The 16,713-nt window shown below is 37.6% G+C and overlaps 1 protein-coding gene across 10 annotated transcripts in view; it reads right to left on the bottom strand.

Annotated features, from left to right (window-relative positions):
- The window catches only part of tenm1 (teneurin transmembrane protein 1), a 211,156-nt gene that overhangs the window by 83,308 nt on the left and 111,135 nt on the right, over nt 1-16,713 (bottom strand). The window lies entirely within an intron of this gene.

Below are 16,713 nucleotides of genomic sequence, written 5' to 3' on the forward strand. Positions count from 1 at the left end.
TCACAGCCTTCTTTGATTATATTTACCAAGGGTGCCGCTATTTTTGGTCATGACTGTATATTTTTATATTAATCTGATTTTTGTCTTAATCTGTTTTGAATACAGTTAAAAATGTAAATGATTTGCTGACAAATTATACAGTAGGTGACTTTTTTTCCCTCCCCCATACCCCCTCAGCACTCAGCACAATTTTGACGGATAAAAAAAAAAAAATTCTGCTGTATATCAAAGCAGTAAATGTTTCAAAAATAGCTTTGGGGGAAGAAAATAAAATTCGGCCTATATGTAAATTGGGCAATCTTAATTCACAATATTGCATTGAAATATCATAAAAGGCCCACATATACTGGCCCACTGACCCTCCCCACAAAACTAAATCACATAAATAAGGGTTTTCAAACATTTCAAGCTTTGGAAGCAGGACTGAAAAATAAAAAAATAAAAATCAATATTGCAATACAAAAAAGCACATATAATATTTGGCATACAACATTCTGTCAAGCTTCTGATACTTTCTAGCAACACAAAAATCTGTTATTGATAGTGGAATTTATGACTGGATTTGCTGAAAGTAGCAAGTACTACATTATACAGTATGTACTACAAGAACTGCATTATAGCATTATAGCTCTAAAAAAAAGACAAATATATTAGGACATAGAATTCCGACATGTACAAGATTTAATTAATTATATAGCTTACCTTTACAAGTATCTTTAAAAAGCATAATACGCATAGGCTCCAAGTGAAGTGTTACTAAACCTCTTTTCTCACCTTTTTTCAGTGGTCTCTTTATCTCTGCAAAACAACATACTCTACTTTAAGATACTTAAGCTTAATACTTCTACTTGAATTATAACAAGCTGAATGGTCCGTAAAAGCATCACAGTAAGCATCCACAAGTGTCTGCATCTGTCTCCACTGAGATCACAGAAACTCCATCTGATGTTGCAGCACCTGCGCACATGCTGAGTTTTTCCATCATTTTTTCTTCTTTCATTTAAAATGAAGCTTAGGGTCTTACACCTGACTGCTAAACTCTGCTGGTGAAAAGGATAATAGAAACACACACACACACACAGAAGCGTCTGATCCTTCCCTTCTAATTCCATTAGGCTCTGATCGGGGTTATCTATATGTTTTAGTGAGCTAGAGATTCTCTCTTTATTATTTTTGTCCTTCTCTTTCTGTCCCTTCACTTCATGCCTTTCACCTAATCTCTTCTGAGAACCAAAATTACTTCCTAATCTGAAAAGAACACTTTCTATTTGGAGATTTGGCAAAGACGCACACACCAAAACACACACATGTCCACACAAAGCTCTAAATTTCAATCTCAATGAATGGACCCAGACACAAAGAGAGCAGCCGAACAAATTCAATTAGGAAACCTCACTCTTAAAGCCCTGGGATTGCATTACACAAGAGCTCTTTTACTCTCTCCATCACCTCAGAAACAAGATAAAATCCACTTAAATTAACACTCTTTAAAAACTATTTTGCACTTTCTAATGCAAAGCCACAATGGCGATACAAGCTGATGTGATTGTGGGAGAAAGCCAGAGCAGCATGGTGGTAGAACATTGGGAATCCACACACATACACACACGCACACGAAAACATCCCAAAAGCGTGCACTGGATTTAAGATCACCCTGCAAGCACCCTCTCTTCCTGAGATCACTTCTCCATTATCTAATGCACTTAGAAATACATTGTATTTCACTTGGCTGTGGAGTTGAGAGCGAACACCATTGATTTAGATTGGATTTGCTGATTAAATTAGGCTGTCTCTGATCTATGAGAATGTATGATGTTTTAGACAGTGTAAATGCACAACGGTTTGAATGGGAATAGACCTCTGAAGATAATATAATCAAAGCACCATCCTTCATCGATCCAGCGGCGAATAAAACAGAGACATTTCCCTCTGATACACCAGCACGCACAAATACACACATCCGTCTGCTGTATCTACTGTCTCCCCATCCATCCATCCATCCATCTATCTATCTACAGATAATATTATAAATTTTGATTACAATAAAGTCAGAAGTAAGCGACAAGTGCGACAAGTGAATTTAGGCATCACAGTATTATAGATTATGAAAGTTGGATGGCTACAAATTTAGAAAAAAAGTAGTTTAAATTAATATGTCCACTCCATAATAGATATGTAATGTTGGTTAGACAGTCATTGGAAAAAAAATAAAATAAAAAAACGCTGCTTCAGTTAGAGTGCAGAGCTTATAACCAATTTATAAATCTATTGGCTATTATACAAGAATAATAAAACAGTTTGTGTGTGGTCTGAAACAGATTCTAAGGAGGCCTACAGTGTTTTGTATGAATATGAATATCAATACACTTACTGTGAACATAGGCCTATATAGTGAATCTAAACAAAAAGGAATTAAGACAGAACAAAAAAATTAACCCCTATGGCTAATTATTTATCGATTATGCATTTCAGAGTATCGTTAGTCAAGATTAAGTAAACTCACCCCCCTCCAAAATAATTCACTTAAACTGCTCATTTTTATGCATGAATGCATACAGCTTGCTCTGCTATCATTACATCCACAGTCGCCGTATGTTAGTCAATCCGACATGCACTACTGAAAGGAAAGAGATCTTCAAGCACATCCCATTTCTATGGAAAGTGCTTTTAAAGGGTTAAATTTGTGTTGTGATTTTTAACTTATCAACTGATACATTTTTAAAATGTGGGTAGCAATATATTGTGCATTCCTACCTACTACATAAAAGATTGCACAGTCATAATGAGCTTTACAAGAATGAGAATTACTGAGACAAAACTATAATCAGTCTTGCAGAGGTGCAGCGCTAATGTGAAGTTGTGCGTGTGTGTCTGTGTCACAACTGTTTTTCCAACCTAGTCTTTTTGAGAAGCAGTGCCACGTACAGAGCAACAGTAAAACCGCTGCAAACATACACATAGACAGAGAAAACCCAGCATTCACATCTAACAAACACACATAAGAACTTACACATGAGATCAAACACACACACTCTCGAACGCACACAGCAAAGGACTATTAACCTGGCTGGTCTCCATGGCAACAGAGCTTGGCCCTCATAATCCAGTGCAGAAACCTTTGACTGAAAGAGGCAAGCATGGAAACACACACACACACACACACACACATACATATTTAAATGTGTGCATGACACTGATTGCACTGAAGACGTCTGAATACATAGCTATATAATTCATCCTCGCCCTATAAGCGCTCTGCACCTTTCTCTAGAACTATCTAATCCTTTCTCTCTTGCTCTTATTATGCACTGCTCTCTCCGTACAGATACAAAAACCAAGAGAGGATCAACTTATCAAAAAATAATGTGAGGTAATGTGTGTGTGTGCATGCGGGAGAGAGACGGTGGAAACCTTATAGCCATAAAACCGTTATTAAATATCCCTCTTACTACAAAATTACTTTAAGAAAATCAATCTGTTTCACTTATGGAAATTTACAGTTCCATCTCGCCCACAGCCGTCTCCTCAGATACATGACACCCCCCACCACCACCACCTTCACATCCTCAAATCTTCATCTGTCAGAGAAGACACCCTATTATGACACATGCTCGATAGATCCAAGGCAAATTCTGACAAACATCCCTCGTTTCACTTTACACGCCACAAGACGGATTGTGCACTTGAAATTATACCCCCATTTAAAACTTGAATCGATGGCTTATTCCCAAGACTCAGCCGTATATTTTTAAGTAATATGTTACAAGACTTTCACACATAAATTCTGCATTTTTTCATCATGGCTCAGCCACAATCGGCTTCTAAAAGCAGAGCTTTAATCTTGTTTGTGTACTATAAAAATACAATGCAAATATCTCATCATATGAAATGTGAAATGCATTTAATATGAAATGATCTCATATGAAATGCAGATCGTCTACAGTGTCTTTTAGCAGGGTCAACCTTTTCAAAGGAATTATGGTCACACTTTATTTTGAGTCACTAAGTACGACTTTTGCCCCAGTAAACTCCTAATTACTGCTTATTAATAGTTAGCAATGCAATTGTTAAGTTTAGGTATTGGGTAGGATTAGGGATGTAGAATATGGTCATGTAGAATATGTGCTTTATACATACTAATAAACAGCCAATTTGTTAATAATAGGCATGCTAAAAAACAACTAGTTAATAGTGAAAACTGACCCCTATACTAGAGTGTTATTATACAATACAGGTATACAATTGCAGGGTATTTTTATTAAGCACATACATATGTAAATGTATCTGTAGTATACTTAGTATGAAATAAATGTATTTCAAAAACAGTTTAGTATAATTATTTTCTCGAGGAATTAGTGACATGCTTGCATTTAAATCTATAGAGAAGCAATAAATTGAAGTCCACGCATTTTGTCATCGTAATGTCTGAAAAGTATCATAAACTGAAAGTACTCAAGCAGGCTTCCGTTGTCATCCTCACATTCTCAGCTGATTTCTTGAATTTCAAGGATCTTTTGGTGTCAGCTAAAAATATTGATTCTGATTTTTACAAAAGCTTTTGAAAAAAATTGTTTGCAAAATTCTAAAGTAATGTGCTAATGCTAAATTAAAATTGTAGTTAAAATTGTACATTTATTTTTATTCTGTTTTGACTTGTTTTTGTGGGGTTTAAAATGGAACAGTTCGTCCAAAAATTTTATTCCGTCACCATTTACACATCGTTTTAAACCCACATTTTTTTTTACATTGAACATTTTTACACTTTACAGGATGCAAATGCATCATAAATGTATTATTAAAGTAGTTGTGTACTATACTTTAAGTCTTAAATCATACAATAGCTTCATGTGACAACATGAACAACATTTGGTAACTGACTGGATGGAGACGTGCAACCAGCACTGTTGTTTAAGAATGTATTTAAAATTTAAAACAACACAAGAGTGAGTAAACTAGATTTTTCTGTTATCTATTTAATTCATTTGAGTTGTTATTACTAGTATTACTCATTACTAGTAAAAAAACACATACAAAAAAAGAACTGTAAATTTAAAAAACAAGAAGAATAAATGATTTTGCGCTATTGGCACAAAGTTCCATGAAGTGTAACAATTATTTCACTCTCTTCCTCTCAGTCAGGCTCAACAGGGACATATTTCAAGGGCGCACCGCTGGCTTTAACTGAGCTTTCATCTTTGTTTACCCTTACCAGCTGGTCTTGTTCACACATCATAAAACACACACACACACACATACAAACACATGCACCCCCCACCCCAGATATAGCACCTTGCGGGAGAATTTTTGTAATTTAATGTAAATTTACTCGCAATGATTTTTTGTGTTTAATTATTTCGGATTGATTGACATCACTGATCTGCGCACGCAACCAAATTTTTCACACTTGCGCCTGGCGTATTAGCAACTTGAGGAAAACTGCTAAACAAAGAAACATCTGCTGTGAATCCCAGTGCAGGGTCTCCGCGATGGGTTTCGGCGCCACATCTGCTGCTGCTGTGACTCATGCACCGATGCCTCCGCGATAGTCTTTGACTCCACCTTCGCCGCCGTTGACTCATGCCGCCAAACCTTACGGATGTTCTCCCACTGCCGGCACGGTACCTCGGAGATAAGGTCTGCCTCATTTTTATACGTGTTGATGTGTCACCTACCCACCTGCCTGTTGCATCATACTCACACGGCTGCTCTTCTTTTGTGCTTAAGTCGCATCTGCTTTCATGCTCCTCTGCAGTCTAACAACCGGCCCCTTGAGCGGGAGACCCCCACAGGGCCCTATGTTTCCCAAACTCTCCCACAATAAAACTTTACAACTCAACATCCCTCCTATTTTATTTACATCAGCCCTGTGTTTTATTTCCACACCTTGTATCTTTCCATTTTTTCCCCTTCCTTTACTATTGCAGTTGTTTGTCCTTATCAAAAAAACACGTCTGCTCCAATTATAGGCAGATCCCTCATTGAAAAACGTTCCTGAGCTCGAGAGAGTAAATAAACTAAAAAAAAAAAAAAAAAAAAAGAATGAAAGAGGGACAATATGTGTGTGTGTGTGCGCGTCTATAAATTTCTGGCTAGATTCATTGCTCTGTTTTATAGCCCTCTATTCATTGAGCTTATCAGATACGACACAGTCTATTTACAACAGACTTTATCACACGCGCGCACACATGCACACACAGCCCGTACAGTAAATCTTCTGCCAGTTACTCGCTTCCATGCCATATGTAGAACTCTAAATGTCTCCGGAAAAGAAATCTTGACGGTACAAGAGCTCGTTATACACGCCACCCCATGTCTTCCTTCTCCTTCCCTTCCTCTCTCATTAAATTCAGCATTCTTTAATGCCATTTCTCTCATCTTTGTATATGCGCGCGTGTGTGTATACACCAGTCCAGCCTTCGGTCCACAAGCTAATCCATTAATTAGTTGCATGACTAACTCACCAACCTCGGGAGGCATCAATCAAACACAAACACACATGCACATGTGGACAGACACAAACACCCAGAGGGATGAAAAATGAGAGGTGAAAAATGTATGTGGGAACACGCAGATCAATGCGCAAGCTATTTACACATCTGCTTGAAAGAGACAGCGTGTGTGTGCGTGTGTGCGCGTGTTTGCGCATTGTCCCGCAGTCATATTAAGTATTCCAAACAAACCATTTCAACCTCCTCTACCCCCACCCCACCCAGAGTTTCCCATAATGCTTCAAGGCAGGTGACCCCCCCCCTTGCTGAAGGACAGAATGTTGAGTGTGTGTGAGAGAGAGGATGGATAAAGGGGAAGAATGGATGGGGTGATTAATTCTCTCTCTCTCTTGTCACACCCTTTGAGAGAGCCTAACAGATGTGAACGTACATAACAAGGATGCCCGCACTTGTTGCGCATGGTAGACCACCGATTCATAACATATGCAGAGTTACCCCGCTGACCTACATCTCGTTACCGGGGTACCATATTTTTCTGGGTTACCATAGCTCATCCTAGATGGTGTTTATTTCGCGGTGCTTATAAAACAGCTCCTCGTTGGCGACTCGCAAACGTGACCTCAAAGAAGTCTCAATGCGAGTGATTCGCTATAAGTAGTCAATGTTAGCACCGGGAAACGAAGCCAACGGTGGTTACCGACTCGGAGCTGTCAGTTGTGCGACATACATATGCATCAGGCCTACTGCAGTGTCAAAACACCTTATCACAATGACATCCAACAGGGTGACCCGGAGGAGTACTGGGAGAAATCTGCGCTTGTGTGTGTGTGGGGTAACGGCAGGTAAAGTGACACACTTTGATGACAGGACATTTAATGAGGTGACAGGAAAATGACATGCATTATAAAGACCCCGCTCTAACAGAGATGGGACGGGCTCTGACATGCATGCACCCACGCTTGCACGCAAATGTGCACGGAGGAGTTTTTCTGAACCTCGGGAGAGAACAAGGCAATCATAGTTTGTCAAATAACCTTTTTACTCAAATTTTTTTAACCTTTTTGCTAAAATTGACAGACGATACAGTGTGAGTGAAAGTGCTGGTCTCATTATTTTGTGTGATTTTCCTGTGGCAATAATGACCTTTAATGGTTTAAAAGGAACTCATCATGTAAATGGCAAAAAATGCACTTAAAAAAAAAAAAAGGAAATAACACGAATCGCTTTGTAATTACTCAGGAAAGCGCATCTGCATCTTCGGTGACTGACTAAAATGACTTTGATGGAAACCTGCATCTGCAAAGATTTCTTTCTTGTGGGCGAGTTATAAAAGCGAGAAATAAAGCGAATCATTTGTGTGTTTATGTCTGAGTGCGTCTCGCATATTTAAAACGTTACGATGCAAATAAGTTCATAAGCTGAGGATGAGTCACTTGAGCTTGTTGAACGCCGGCAAAGATTCTAATAGCGTGTTGTTTAAAATGAAAGTACGAAGGGAGTATTTTTAGCTAATCCAACCACCATCCTTCAAATCGGCTCTTTAAAACCCAAGTTACACCGTTCCCTTTCACATTACCTTCAAAGTACCTCTCCGACAACACTGCCAAAACACACACACACACACACAGCATAAATGTAGTGAATTTATGACATTTAGTCCTTACTGATTAACCAACAGGAGAGAGAGAGAGAGGCAGAGGTAAAGAAACACACACAGTCATGTCTGAGAGTGTTAAACCTTATTAATAGCTGTGTATTTTGAGCTAAATAATGCACTTGGCCTTTCACAGTCACTTAATTTATGATGTGAAGTGCAGCCCCCTACCTGCCATATTTCAGTCTTTATACACACACACACACACACACACACACACACACACATTCACTGAGCCAATGTATATTTAAAAAGAACCCTAAATAATAGATAATAAATAATGATTTATTTTGGCACACACTCATAATCTACTCAAATTAAAGTCACTGTCTGTATTGCAATTTTATTTACTAATTAAATTGCGATTCTGCTAATATTATTATTACATCAATAAATGTAATAAAGTTAATTAAATGTATGATGTCAAGTACAACTGTCAAAAAATCTAATTAAGAAATTAAATATGAATACTGTCTCACTTCGTTAATTTTCAGGAAACAGTTTTTGCAGGCTGACACAGGTTATTCAGATACATGTCCATTATCAATAAGACAAAATATTAATATACAATGTATGACCATATTTTATATTTTTTCTCTCTCTAGATAGATGGATACACACACAGTTATATGTACACCCAAACACAGATATTATAGCCATTAATCTAAAATGTTCATTAAAAATATTGTTGACATTAAGAAACTAAATAAATAAACAAACAAATGAATAAACAAATTGCCCACATACATACATACAAAAAATACCTGACACACTGTGTGAGGTCGTTTCTCTCTCGAAAGGAACATGTCAGCCAAATACTTACCCCTGACATTAATTAATCAAACCATCAATCAATTAACACAATAGGATTAACAAGCCTTGGGAAGGGATTTACACATGAATATATAATGACTCTCTCTCCCTTGTGCTGTCTTTTTGTTGCATGCTGGGAGTGGGTGTGTTCAAGTCTGGCATGTGTGGGAGAGCAGTATGCTGGGCTTTCTGAGTCCCCTTTCATGTAACTGCATGATTTTTCTTATTTCTTCTTCTTTCTACTCATCAGTTGCTACATATTCATATTCCTTTTTTTTCAGTTGAGTGGCATGTTGAGCCCTGCCAAGTGCCTCAGAGGTTTTATGCGTGGCATCTGTCCCTGTGGGGGGATGCCACCTCTCCCCCCTAGTAACAGTTCACGTTTGTGCTGCAGGCAAGTTCCACAGGAGGACATGCCCTCAGCTGTCTGTTATCAGAACATGAATTTGGCATCAATTATGGGGGGGAAAAAAATCTATTTTTGAAAAATGAATCGCTGGATAGCCCACACAACATGCCCATCACAATATCCAACCCAGAAGTTTCTTACTGGGAACCAAGCTGTGGAGAGAGCCGTATGATTTCGGAAAGAAAGAGCAGTCAAAATAATTATTGGAGACTGTGAAAATGCAGCACCGTTGGTGGTTTCTTTTTGGAGAACGATTCTATATTTAATAGGACTGTCAATGTTAACATGTTAATGTGTGTGATTAATTAAATATGTTTAAATTCTTTTTAATGCCATTAACACATTTATTCAATTTGACGTTATAACTGTTGTGTTCTGTTCTCTGTGATTTCTAAAGACTGATCAGAACCTTCAGGGCTGATTGGGGCTGATTGGAGCTGATGGGAGCGCACACAAAGACAAAAGTCCTTAGCGGAGCACCCGTTTATCTGTAAATGATGGAAAACCATTTTATGAGTGATTTATTTATACATCAAACCCAGATGGGACATTTAACAAAAGTAAAGCAAATGTCTCTCTTTGTACGGTGGAATTTAATCATCATCAAAGCTCAACATGTGAAATATTAATTCACGAATGAACCATTGCCCTTTGTAGTACAGGCTTAATTATTTTGTTTTCTTGGATTTGAATATGTTAGCTACAAAAATTATGAGATCAATTAAACACTGTAATCAACTGACAGCCCCAGTATTTGTGTTTTGGACTACGAGGGGTACACAGAAAAACATTTTTAAAAAGGAATAGAAATGTTTCCTTCAAACTTCAATAAACTTTAGGATATTAGTTAAAAACAGCAGACAGACAGAGAGAGAGAGAGTCAAAGACAGACAGAGAAATAGATAAGTAGAGAGAAGATAGATAGATAGATAGATAGATAGATAGATAGATAGATAGATAGATAGATAGATAGATAGATAGATAGATAGATAGATAGATAGATAGATAGATAGAGAAAAAAATAGTGAAAAACTGGAGAACTGTTACTGTGCATGGGTTACATGGAAATCAAACAATTAAAAAAAAAAAAGAAAAAGTGGTTTAAATGTCATTTAAAAAACTGGTTTCTGTCATTCATTTTAATGACAGATCTCAAGTTTACTGTTGATGAGCCCGTTGTGTACATCTACCACACAGACAGCATAAATAGGGATTGTCTACCACATTGGCAGCATGTTACACACTTAACTTGTCCCATCCTGAAAGTATTGGCATATTTCTTCCATAGCAATGTCCGATGTAACGAAGCCTCCTCATGCATGTGCACACACTCACTGCCAATAATGACCTGAAGTCATGTCGAGTCATGTTTATTTATGAGGCACTTTGGGTCAGAAGTTGAACTCTCGCAAAACCCAGAAGCAAATTTAAATCAAGTGTGATTTAAAACCAAGGAAGTGTCATCATGCTCTCTGGTTCTTTTTCCAGTGCTGGGAACGCTAGAATACATCTCTGATATCTCCTGTTGCATCATTAAAAATGGTAAGAAAGGCAAAAAGAGGGAAGAAGCAGCAGTGATGATACTGATATTTAGAATAATAGCTCCATTAGGAGATGCTCCGTTACATGCCGCATAACACCCTCTGGCCACATGTGCTAATGTTTCATGCTGATTATCCTCCAGACCACGGCGCAATGGTATTAACGCACACTTCGTGACATAAAAAGAATTTAGAAAAGTGTTGCTGGAGTTGGGCTAACACACACACACGGGTGGGTGTGCTTGTGTGTTTTCCAGAATGGACCACCTTGCCAAGCATCTGCTATGGAAAGAAGCCAGAGTAAAATCTGGGCCATGGTGCATCTCGCTCTCTCTCTCCCTCCTTCAAGTGTCAGCTGTACAGAGCAGACACCGAGCGTGTTTTCTGTGATCAAAACAATGGGAACACGTGTTCTGTCTCTCTCTCTCTGTGAAAGGGAAGATTTTCTCCATCAAATGTCCTTCCAAGTATGGTGACAGACAGAGCAAAAAGTGAAGGCTAAAGGAGGGAGGAAAGATGTTCTGATAAGGAGGGAGAGAAACGAGAAAAGACGGATGGATCTGGAATAGCTAAAGTGACGACTTCAGAATGCTAAAACAACACCAGTGACGTTTCTTTAAAGGGATAGTGCACCCAGAAACGAAGATGCTTTTTCATCATTTACTCACCCTCATGTCTTTTGGAACCTCTATGACTTTCACTCGTCTGTATAACACAAAATCAAATATTTAGAGCAGACCAAGCTGTCCAAGCTGCTATTTTACATACTGTGAAAGTGAATGATGACCACGGCCGTCAAACAAGTGAATAAAATGTTAACATTAAATTTCAGTCTGTTCATCCCACAAAGCTATCATATAGCTTCATAAAACTTGAAATACAGTGCAAATATAATAAATTGTAGTATAGAATATTTTTATGATGCTTTCGTTGTGCTTTTTTGTCCTTGGTGGCAGCCTCTAGTCCCCATCCACTTTCATTGGACATTCGCACTGCTTCGAGCTTCTCAACCAGGGGGCATGATCACTTTATTTATTTACTATATTTATTTTCACCACTGCCTAAAATAGAGCTCTAAAATACAACCTTGCATACAACCTGATTTTTTTTTTTTTAAACTTCTGGAATACTGAAATGTATTTATTTTAATTGACAATTTTGTTTACTTTTATAAATTATAGAAACTAGAAGTGTCCATAGACTAAAAAAAGATTCGAAAACAAAACTACCCTAGTATAAAAATAATATATTTAAAATAAATTTATTTCATACTAAGAATAGTTCAAATCTATTACTTACTGATATAAAAAAAATTATAATTACACTTTATTTGGAGTACTACTTGTGCACAATGCATATTTCTTAATATTAAGCCTAAAATGTGTTTTAATGTCACTGATGAGGATTGTATGATCTTAATATCTGAATAATATCGGTCTTTAAATGCAAGATACCTGAAGTATACTAGCAATAGTTCCACTTTAACACAATCAAATATACTTCAGTATATCTTTAGTTGGACTTCAGCACTACTTCCACACAATTAAAGTGCATTAAGTACAAAATTAGTTGTTCCAATTTAGCAGACTTTAAGTATAGCAGTTCAGTAAAAGTATAATTGCAGGGTATTTAAAGGGGTCATATGATGCGATTTCTTGTTTTCCTTTTTTTTAATGTTATGTAGCTGTTTGTGTATGTATAAGATCTGCAGAGTTACAAAGCTCAAAGTCTCCCACAAAAGGATTTATTTTAAAAGAGAAGGCTGATCCAGACCGGGCTGAAACGCCTCATTAAAACACGTCCCCACATGTCTACGTCACGATGTAGAAATATTTGCGCAATGTTTGCCAAATGTGCACGCAAAGAAAGGTTTCAGTAACCACAGTAGTGTTGATGCAGCCATGTCAGGGAGACGCTGTGTGTTTCTATGCGAAGGCAAAAGCACTTTTTATTTGGCCTTCCGGAAGTAGATGCAATTACGAATCGTTGGTTAAGATTTGTTTACAACAGAACAGCACAACCCAAAAGTTCGAATTTGTGCAACGCATTTTATGCAAGATAGTTTTGTGAACCTAGGAGAAAAGGTCAAAAAAAGGTCAATTCCGACTTTGCTATGACAATCTGGCGCTTCTGAATCAGCGACTGTAATTATGTTTTATAGGAACAGGGTCACATCACAGCGGAGTGTACAGCCCGTCAGAAAGCATAGCACGTCAGCATCATATGACCCCTTTAATACATAAATATTTTTAGTATACGTAGCATGAAATAAATGTATTTCAAATATATTTTAGTATATTTATAATATATTTTGAGTCAAAAAGGTTGGGAACCACTGTACTAAACTACAACATGGGAAAAAAAGAAACTCACAAGATTAGAACAACATGAGTGTAAGTAAATTATGACTTTTTTGTGTGAAATATCATTTTAAGAGTGAAATGTGATAGGGTTTAAAAAACAGAGAGATAAACGAAAACAATTCTGTGATGTACTTAAAGGAAAGCAGTGAAAATGAAGGAAATGAAAGTGTGTTTGAAGAGAGATGAAGAGAAAGAAGGAAAGAGGATGAGCTTTCTAGAGTATTTCAAGAGTTTTGTGAAGGGAATTTTAAAACAGACCATTACACAAGAGAGATGAATAACGCTGTGGAAAACAAATACATACACAAACGCAAAGATGAACTGGGACTAAAAACAGCTCTCATGCTGGCCTTTCACAAATCTGAGCTCACAACCCCCCACTATACTGTACATCACACATGAATATAATGCAGACTACCGCTTTCTGTATTATCTAAATCATATATAATGGTTTTCACTGCACTTTGTTTTGTATGTGTGTGTGTGTCTCTTAGAATTTTGTCCTTAAATTCAAACTCAATAGTATGAAATGTTTAGGCCGTTTAAAGGCAAGATTCTCTCAATGCCATTATAGTTTAAATCCCAGATTATAGCGCAATTATACTTTACAATACACTAAACAGCATATTTTTTTATTATTGTACAAACTTGATTAACTAGACCTGTAATGTATGGAGCTATATATAACACCCAACTCGCACATGTTTGCTTTAGCAGGTGAGGAGACTCACTGGCAGCAGAAGTGGAATGGCAAGTATAACATACGGAGCTGCTTTTTAGAATGCTGTCTACCACCTGCAAACTGCAGCATTTGCGTCTTTAATGATGGCGAAACTTTTCTTCCTTTAAATCAAAGCACTGCATACTTAATCCAAAAAGAGACTGCAATTAAGGCTGCCATACTTAAGACTTTCATGAACATGTCAATTGCAGCATTTCATTTAAGTCTACTCCTGTTATGTCAAAACGTTTCATTTCAGTGATTATTTTGCAGTGGAACATTGTAACCAATTATAGACATGTCTTGTGTTCTTGAATGCAGCGGTGAATCAGAGGTGTTTAAATTACTCTAAAGCCCCATGACACACCAAAATGACATCAAAGACTTGTGTTGTTGCCTCGCGTTGCCTACGTCTGGGCCAAAAAGTTGTGCTTGAACACACTGCAAAGACTATAGCCAGTGGCCAAATATCACGTACATTCTGTGATTTATGTGGGAGGAGCTTTCTATACCAGCAGGTGCTTTTTCTGGTGCACTGCTTCGCTAAGATGAACAGCGGTCTCTCTCACCAACTGCCCAACACGATTTAAACTGCTCAATTGGCCAAAAAGCCGTCAACAGGGTCTGACTAGTGCCGACAGTGCAGCACACACTGAGAAAAACTAGGCTGAAAGGCGCTCAATGTCAGCCTTACTTCATGCGACAGACGTTCTTTGGCTTGGTGTGAAACGGTACTAGGACTATCAATTACAACACCTGGTCCTAATGAGTGACATTAAACAATCCAGTCCACAGATGCATGTTGAAAGTGTCAGTTACGTGAAGGCGCACGAAAATGAGTGTTAAATAAACACCTTCCATTCCATTTAAAATTCCATTAAAAAAGATGCTTTAGAGCCAAATAATGAAAATATAAAATTTGGAATAATTATGTATTTGAATTTTTTAATTCATATTAGTTTAAACATAATTTCACTAACTTCTAGATGCACTGTTATATACAGTGCACTGCCAGCCAGCAACACATCAAAATGTTCTCATTATAATCAGCAAGGTATAGACAGAGTAAATTAGAGGTTTAATGTGGAGCACATACTGCAGCTCTGGTTATAATAGGAACATTAACAGAAGTCCAAAACTCTGTGCATGGATGGTCAGTGAGCTCACACTGACCAGCAGGACTCAAACAGCCTATGTAATGTGGATCTGTGTAAATCTGCAGTGACTGACAGCTTCAGTGATTATAATGGAAGAGCAGTAGAATTTTATATTGCTCGCTCCCTGTGTATAATTTAGTGAAATTTGATTCACAATTTTTTATTTTCATGCTGCAAAGTAGTCTAATGTGAAGTCGACCGTTTAGGTGCAATCTTGATTTACCGATGTATATAAAAGCCATTCCACAACACAGTTCTCATCTGGTCTTGTAAATGTTGCATAGCATGAATAGTCACCCCACACAAAATAAGTATTTTAATGTAAATTCATTTAACTGAATCCAATAATTTGTAAAATAACAATATTTGGATAGTTTGTCATGAAGCCATATGTATGCAGTATAATATTACACACACACATCCCCGCACAAATGAACATAGGCATGCATACAGAGCAGACACATAGTGTATGCGTCACAGGCGTTAAAAGAAAAAGAGGCAGGTAGAGAGAAGAAGGGTCTCAAGAGCTGACAACTTGCCTAACAATGAAAGACTCCTACCTACCAGTGCTCTTTCCTTCTGCCTGCCAGGGTCTATGGTGAATAAAATCTGCCTCTTACTTTATCTTGATTCAAATTAACTCATATGTATAACTCACATTTATGATTGTTGTTATTTTTGTAATATTAATATTATTCTGTATATTTATTCCTATCCACACATATGCATCACATTTATTTATTACTGTTATCATTCCCCCTAATAATGTTTTTTGCATTGTTCTTTATTCTAACTAGTGCTTTGGCAAAACAAATATGCCATTATTTGTCACGCCAATAAAACACATCGTAACACTGAAAGGAAGGCAGAGAGAGGAAAGCAGAAAGACAGAGAAAAAAGGAGCCTCGGGGAGAGTAAAAAATGCTAATGTAAAAAGTACAAACTGTACCAGTGGCAGATGCTGAGAGGGAAAGGATAGAATAAGAGAAAGAGAGGGAGAGATAACTAAGCGGCGTCTGAATGGAAATGGACAGAATGCAGAGCAGAGGGACGATGCGGAGAGAAACACAGATAAACAGATTGTGTGAGCGAATAAAGAGAGCATTTTTAAAACCGGTGTCTTAAAACACACACACACACACATATGTGTGACAGAGGGAGAAGAGAGAAAAAGAGAGATGGAAAATCTCATCCCTTTTCTCCTCTCGATTTATTACATTTCCTACTTCTGAAATGACAGGAGTAATTTTAAAATGTCTCATCGCGCCACCCTTCAGCACACAGACACCTACACGCATGTGGAAGAGAACAGTTCAAAAGGGATTGTTTCAGAGACTGTTCTCGAGATTAAAACTGCAAAAAACCTCATTAAAACTGACACTAAATGAGACTTCAAGTAGAAGCGTCGGCCGTGTAAACATCAGCCAAATTACACAGGTACCAAAACCCTACTTCTAAAATAGTTCACAGCTGCATATCTCCTCTATAATAATAAAGTTCTTCTCCTCAGCAAATACGCTCGGCGTATTAGTTTGAGCGGCGAGCGTGCTCAAAAAGATCATTACGGGTGCCGGATGATTAAAGGCGGCGTCATTAAGAAAGATAT

Source organism: Onychostoma macrolepis, chromosome 05 (genome assembly GCF_012432095.1).
Source record: "Onychostoma macrolepis isolate SWU-2019 chromosome 05, ASM1243209v1, whole genome shotgun sequence".
NCBI classification, from domain to species: domain Eukaryota; kingdom Metazoa; phylum Chordata; class Actinopteri; order Cypriniformes; family Cyprinidae; genus Onychostoma; species Onychostoma macrolepis.